The sequence below is a fragment of the Melospiza georgiana genome, chromosome 6 (assembly GCF_028018845.1).
Source record: "Melospiza georgiana isolate bMelGeo1 chromosome 6, bMelGeo1.pri, whole genome shotgun sequence".
Taxonomy (NCBI): domain Eukaryota; kingdom Metazoa; phylum Chordata; class Aves; order Passeriformes; family Passerellidae; genus Melospiza; species Melospiza georgiana.
This window is the reverse complement of record NC_080435.1, coordinates 64,369,542-64,377,304: the sequence shown is the minus strand read 5'-3', so window position 1 is coordinate 64,377,304 and position 7,763 is coordinate 64,369,542. Positions and strand designations below refer to the sequence as shown.

Sequence of the window (7,763 nt, the reverse complement as noted above, 5' to 3'; positions counted from 1 at the left end):
AAATCCCACTATAAAGTAGCCCAAAACCTCCGCACATGCTCATCATAAACTTCCTCCTAAACCAGTATCTCAAAAACCCCAAAAAACTCAAACACACCTTGAAAATGACACAACTGCTAATAAAAACAAACACCCAATAAAAATTAAATCAAACCAACGCACTAGACTCAAAACTGCACAACTGACCCTAAACATTACTAAAAAAAGTCCCCAAAGCTCTACATTTATGTTAATGCACAAATAATAACATGTCATCTATAAAAGTTATTTGAAAAAATTAAAAAAAATAATTAAAACCATGAAAATAAAAAACCTAAACTATTAAAATATTAAAAAATATCACTACCTAAATTAAAAAACATATTGCCTATAAAAACCCACCATATAAATGCCCCTGTCCCAAAAAATAAAAATAAAAAAAAATATTGAACCACAAAGAAATCAGAACTTAGGAACACCAAAACCATAATGTTCAAAAATTCACACCACATCCCTTATCATACACCAACTACAAACAACAGAAAACAATACAATGAATTCTTAAAAACCACCTTAAAACCACTACACTGAAAAACATTTCAAAAATTAAAAACTGCATCTAACAAAAGCCATCTAATAAATTCACACCCAAAACTCCAGCAGCCCAGCTGGCCCTACCAAAGCTCTAGGTTTATACATACAGCAAACAAAATCAAAATCCCAGTAATACCCATCAGAAATCTATGAAAGAATCCTATTGAAATTAATCCTGCCTCAAATACAAACCAACCCATCCAGAAAGTCAGCTTCACTCAAAAAACAATTTACACAGACTTAATACTACCAAGAAATTAAAGAACACACCATATACCACCAATGAATATCATAGTGAAGGAAAAAAAAAACCACTACATTTTTTCCTTTTTGTTTTTTAAACTAACTTCTTTTATTAGCTAGAACAAAAGATTTTGCCAGGACTGTAACAACAACAACAACTTCTTTTGCTTCTTCTCCTTCTGAAATGTCCCTTCTCACTCCCAAATTCCTTTCAACGCCTGAGTTTACATCCAAGCAAAAAAGCAAAATTCCTGCACTCGTGCGTCCGATGCTCCTGTCAGATTCTCTCTTTCCCTCCACATCTTCTTACACTTTCAGTCCTCACGCTGTCCCGCCGTGATGAGTCTGACAGAAGAATTGGCACATGTTAACAGAGCATTTCCTTCCCTCCCTCCCTCCCTGTGCTTTCCTCAGCGCATTTCAATCCATCCCAGGCCTGCAGTGATGCACGCTCACCCCAAAGCTCACAGCAAGCATGCAGCAGCTCAGGCTCACTCGGCTCCAGGGCCCAGAGCCTGCAGGCCCTGCAGCTGCCACACGGATGGACCTGGTTCCCTCCCCGGGTGCCCAGAGGGAAACCTGAGGGCAGGCGTCCACCTCGAGGGGGCACCCGGAGCCCCGGGCATGGATGGAGTCACCGGCTGCTCTCTGGGGACGAGACCCTCCCTGCAGGCCACACTGCCTCGTCCTCTCCCTCCCTGGGGGACAGGCACCTCCAGGGTCTGTGACCAGCCCCCTTCCGTCAGCATCCAGGGGCTCTGTCAGAGCCACAGGGCTCAATTCGTGGTGAGTACCGATGGCACACAAATGGCAGCCCGAGGAAATCGTGTTCTGGGCTCTAAGTGCTTGGGACAGGGTCTGATTTTTTGTTTTGTACTTGTATGAAGATTAGTACAACAGGGCTCTGATGGATGACATGGCAACACAGAACTAAAAACTCCTCGATAGGATTACATCGACTTCTAGGAAAAGACAAAAGCCTAGGACCCTTCTGAAATCTACTTTTAATCCAAAGCACGGGGATTGTCAGCATGCTGCACCTTCCAGCTTTTCAAAGCAGCTTACCTCTCAAGACCAGGAAACATTGATTTCTACAGAAACAATGGGCAACCCCCAGGCTAATCTCAGCACTACTGTTTAATAGGGGACCTGCCAGCGTGCCAGCCCAGCTTCAAGTGTGCTTTACTTCAGTCTAACATCCCCACACAATTCTTCTCACATCTTCCAACCCTGAAATCTTATTTTCCCCTAAAGCTTCTCTTCATTAGCAATTTCCAAGTAACATGGTATTTTTACAACATTCAGAAATGTCATGCTGGACTGTGCTAGAGAGTAATCTGCAAATATCAGCTGAGCAAAGTTTGAATTGCCTTGTCCAGAGAAAAAACCTACAAGTGAACACCTACACCTGTCTACAAAGAGCTAACAAGCCCCTGGCAGCTGCCAGCATCAAAGCACAGCGGATGTCTCTAATACAGGGTAAGGATAACAATATCACCTTCTGTTCTCTCCAGCTTCTTTTCCCTGCAGTCATATTTTGCTTCTTATGATTTTTTTAGTCTCTGTATCTTCTTGGACAGCACTGAGCCCGACGACAAGGATACGAGAGTCTTTCCCTGCCGGACGGAGAGAACCAGGAAAACAGTTAAAATAAGAACAGGGCAGTTTGAAATTCATACTTGCAACGAGAAGCAGCACCTAACCAACAGAACAAAAGTAAACAAAGCATGACACCTCCCTGGGGACAGAAGACTTATAAACTCTCCAGGATTTACAATTCTAGCCACCAACCCCTTCAGGACAGCAGCCAAGTGTCCCATGGGGTGGTGCTGCACCAAAGAACCATCTGAGAGGTTCCAAAGAGTGAAATGCACAATATTTTGCAAAGACAAAAAATCCTGCAAAATAACAAAAATACAATAGATGTAAACTACAGGGCAAGAGTACAAGTGTTACCTTTGGGAGCTGGAACCATCCAGGTGAGCACCTGATAACTGGATCCTCACCAGAGTTTGAACCCTTCAGGACACAGAAGGGTTTTCCCCAGGAATTTCACAGACTGAGTTTTGATAGAAGCACGCTCGCCGGATCCTCAGAAACGTCGCCCATTCTCCAGGCGTCTGGAGAGAACTGCAAATGGCTCTCACGTAGTTGGAGCTAGTTCTGTAATGTCTCAGGGTGAATTTCACCAGATGCAACCAAATTGGGCAACTCCCAGTGGGACAGAAGGAACCCAAAGCTTGGGTAAGCAGAGCTGCAGCAAATACTGAGGAAACAAACATAACAGCGTAAAAAATAATAAACCATCCTTTTTTTTCTCTTGCTTTTGTTTTTTTTTTTTTCTTATTCAGATCAGCATAGCAATTAAAGAGAAGGTGAAAAACTCACCATTACTGAACATTTCATCACCTGTAAGCTGAGCATCCTTAGCATAGGGGACTCCAAAGTTAAAATTCACCGATCCCTGGGAAATGAAACCAAATATCGTATGGTAAACAATCAAACAGCAGACATAAAAATTTGTTTCCTCTAAGGACTTTCAGGTACGTAAGTATCTTTGCATTACACATTAGAACATACACTTTATACCATCACCTAACACATAATAATTTACCTTTAAATTTGATAGTATAGCATGAATTTTTAACTTAAACTGGTGATCTATTATTATTCAGTTGGTGCCTAAAGTTATTTCTGCTGTCACGTTAAAAAAACATGAATTTTTTTTACTGGAATGAGCAATTGATTTCAAAGTCATCACAAGCCCACCAAAACACAAAGCTGGGTTCACTGGACGGCTCTGTGAGCTAGAAGTAGTTAGGCTTGTACTTCCCTCTTGTTCTTCCAGAACCAATAAATCCTGTCAACAAAACCAGGATCTTTAGCCCGCTGCTGTGAAAGATTCTACAAGGATGATGGTTTGATTTGTGTTTAGAAGTTTTGATTTGAAATGGCCAGTTCAATGGATAAAGACAGTTTACGTAGTATTACATTACTATTATTATTATTTCTATTATTATTTTTACTAGTACTACTGCTATTGTTATCACCTGCTACTGGAAGAAACAAACCAGTAGTACCTATACTTAATTACTTTTATTTCCAGAAAATAATAAAGAAAAAGAACCAAACCTAAAAAAGTCACTTCCTACCTTTTATATCAAGGGATGAAAAATTTCTCTTGGGCTCTTCTCCAATTTATCAAGACTCATAGCACTGAAAGGCAAACAAAACAGTGCTTTATAGAAGGCCAAGTGCACGTTTCAAGGCTGAACCACCTACTGATTGCAGTGACAGCACTTACAACATGAAGCGTTCCCAGAGCCTCTGTTCAATGCAATGTTCTGTGGAACTGCCGTTTCTTTCCCAAAACACTAACTTCCAACACTTCCTAATCGTATTTTGTATTTTAAAACAAAAGAAGTTAGTGAGACTCTGTGAGGAGGTCAGGTTTAAATTTATTTCCTTCCAAAGCACAGAGCTCTCTTCCATCACCCTTCCCTTTGGCTCTACACTGAATCATGGTGAGCATTTGAGGAGTGCTCAATAATCAATTCTATTTCTCTCTTTTTCTAGTTCTCTCTATTCCTAAATCATTCAAGACAAGTCAAATGAAAAATGACAAGTTCAGCATCAAAGTCACACTTTTTCTCTTTGTCTGGTCAAGAACAGGCTCTAAATCCACTTATTGCTGCCTTCAAGGTTTAAGACTTGCAAAACCATTTTTACGTTTTACAGGTTTATCATAAAACCCACAGAACGCAAGCTCTGAATTACAGGAAAAGGTACACAGGCAAATATCTAAAGGAATCACTTATTTGTAAATACATACCTTGATAGAGAGCGCACTGAGAACCTTTCCGTGGGACTCTAAGGGAGACGTATTTTCTCAGTACCCTGTAAACAAGAAAAGCGACGATATATTACAGGACACATATTCAAATAGGATTTTTAATAAAAACAGTTCAGTTACAAAAGAAGGAAGAAAACCAAGCTAATTTTACTCAGCTGTATTTACTGCCGATTTAGAGAAAAATGCCGGGCCGCGTCGCCCGATGCGTCAAATGCCGCGCCAGCAGCAGGGCCTGCCGGGAGTTGGAGTCTCGGGCTGGCAGCCACTCATGTGCCGCGATAGCCGTTGCGTCACACGCCGCGCCAGCAGCACGGCCTGCCGGGAGTTGGAGTCTCGGGCTGACAGCCACCGCTCCGTCCCCCGGGAGCCACCGGCAGCTGCAGTCCCTCCTGGGCATCAAACGGGTCCTTCGCCCCCGGGCGGGGAAGGACCTGAGGCAGCACCGCTCCTCCCCAATGCCCTCTCTTTTTCCCTCCAACTCTTTTTACTTTTTTCACTCTGTTTTTCACCACTTCCCTTCCCTTTTCCTTTTCCCTTTCCCTTTCCTTTCCCTTCCCCTTTGTTATATTTCTAATCTTGGTTTACCTTTCCACCTTTAGAATAAAAAAGCAGCAGTAGAAACTTTCAGGCTACCCGAGAGTAAAAAAAAAAAAACTCCAAAACGAAAATGATTTAAAGAAAACTATTTATTCCCTGGGAGCCTGAAATTTTCTACTGCTGCACGTGACATAGAGCTTTTATTCCTTCTTATAGATTGTTGATATTTTATATATATTTATCGTTTATATTGATGTATTATATTAATAACTATATATAATATGCACCTTATTCAAAAAATATACGGGAAATATTTTTTAAATTATTTACCATATCTACTGCTACAACTTATTTTTCCTTATATTTCTAATTTTTATATAAATCTTTAACGTGTTTATGATATATTTCTATACTCATATTTCTACCTTTATATTATTTGTATTTGTAATTTTTACACGAAAACCCCTGCTTTGGCAAAGAAAAAACAAAACCATCCATTATTTTAAACTACCTAAATGTTTTTTTATATTTGTATTTATCATAATATACAACAAATGATAGATATAGATAGATAGATATATCACATCCGTATTTATATCTATTTTATATCCATTTCCTATAATATTTTTCATAAAATATATGCAGTATCACTTGTATTATATATTGTATCAATTTATGTTATTTTATATTTACAATTTATTATTAATTTTTTATATATCTGCATATAGTTGCAATACATTTATATATTTGTATTTTTGTTTGGGTTGTATTTACATTTATATTCTCTATTCATATATCTAAAAACATACACAATACTCTATTAAAATTAGAATAACTTATTGTAACATATAATGACTCATGTTACATGTTAAATTTTAAAAATTGACCGAATATATAAAAATAAAATTGACTCATTCCCATTGCTACACATCTATTTCTTTTGTTTCAATTTAGTTAGAGTCATAATTGTATATTTAAAATCCAATTCCTAAATGAAATGACAGAACAAACAGCATCAAATTCCCACCAATATCTTCCAAAAACATCAAGATACCTCCAACAGCCAAACAAGTGTCAGCGAAAAAACAAAGAACACTCTTTTCAATAACAATTCTCATCACGACAGAAAAATGGAACCAAAATAAAAGAAAATCCTCTAGAAACACACACAGCAAATTACAAAAAGTACTAAAAAAAAGTCAAACCAATCTACTAAACTCAAGACAGTGCCACTGACCCTGAACGTTACTAAAAAAGAAAAAACCAACGCAATTCTACCTCTACACTAACTCAAAGAATAAACAATCCTCTGTAAAAATAACTTTAAAACCTGAACTAATTAACAAAATGGAAAAACATCTCAACCACTAAAAACTAAGAAATTAACTACCCAAATAAATAAATACTTTAAAAACCCACCATATAAATACCCACGTTCCCAAAATAAACCCTGATAAACAATACTCAAATACATTAAAAGACAACAACAACAACAACCAAAAAAAGAAAATAAAGAAAGCAACAACAAGAATAATACCAAAAACCAAATAAACTGAAATCTGCAACAAAAAAATTATTCCCAACTGAATAAACCCATAGTGCCTCAAGCTATCAAAATAAAAATACCACCTAGGTACAAACACAAAGACTAAAGACAAACGTAACCATAAACAATGTCCCCCAAATTACCCGTAACCATAAAACATACACTACAATCAAACAAACCAAACAAATAAAAGCCCTGGAAGACGATAAACACACATGCAATTATCGAGATTAAAAACCCGCTGCTATGAACGACAGGACGCTTCCCCAAGCCACCCAAAACAAACACTACACACTCACGCTAATAAAAGCCACCGCAACAGAATTAAAATGCGAACCGCTGCTTCGCGCTACGACCCGTAAAAAACATCGCGCGCCCTTCTAAACATAATACCCCGGCAAAAAAATATATATCCGACTACAAAACCCAATCCAAAACAAACCATTATCATCCCTACCGGCACCGAGAACCGTGCCCACTCAGGAAGAACCCCATATCCCTTAGCGGACAGCCGCTGCAAACCGAACCCAGCGATGCCATCAACGCCTCCAAAGCGCCTCCGAGCCACGGCACCGCCGAACGTGGAGCGGCCGAACCCCGCGCTCGCTGCCGGCCCCGGACGGAGCGCGGCTCCCGGCAGGAAAGCGGCTCCTGCGGCGGCTGCTCCGGCACGCGGGGCCGGCGCCGTCCCGGGGAGCCCCGCCCGCTGCCCCTGCCCGGCGGGGCCGGCACCGGGCCCGGGGCTACCGGCGGCGCCCGAGCCCCGCGCCCGGAGCGGACGGAGCGGCCGGCACCGCCCGGGCCGGCGCAGCAGCGCCCGCGCCGCCTCTGCCGCCCTTGGCCGGCCCGGCCCGGCTCCGCTCGGCTCCGCACGGCTCGCACCGGCGCGGCTCCGCCCCTGCCGCCCTCGGCCGGCCCGGCCGCGCCGAATCCCCCGTGAGCCCCGGCAGCTGCCCGGGCCGTGCCAGCAGCGCTCCCGAGCGGGAACGTTCCGCGCCGGGCCGCGGGCAC

At 41.5% G+C, this 7,763-nt stretch overlaps 1 long non-coding RNA gene across 1 annotated transcript; it reads right to left on the bottom strand.

The window, feature by feature from the left end:
• Positions 1–902: 902 nt before the first annotated feature.
• On the bottom strand, positions 903–7,394 carry LOC131084381 (uncharacterized). Its single transcript, XR_009114566.1, has 7 exons — positions 7,210–7,394; positions 4,649–4,713; positions 3,969–4,032; positions 3,205–3,280; positions 2,773–3,082; positions 2,315–2,432; positions 903–1,161 (listed from the first exon to the last, which is right to left on the bottom strand). It is a non-coding gene; the product is annotated as an uncharacterized LOC131084381 (long non-coding RNA).
• Between the last annotated feature and the right edge of the window lie 369 nt (positions 7,395–7,763).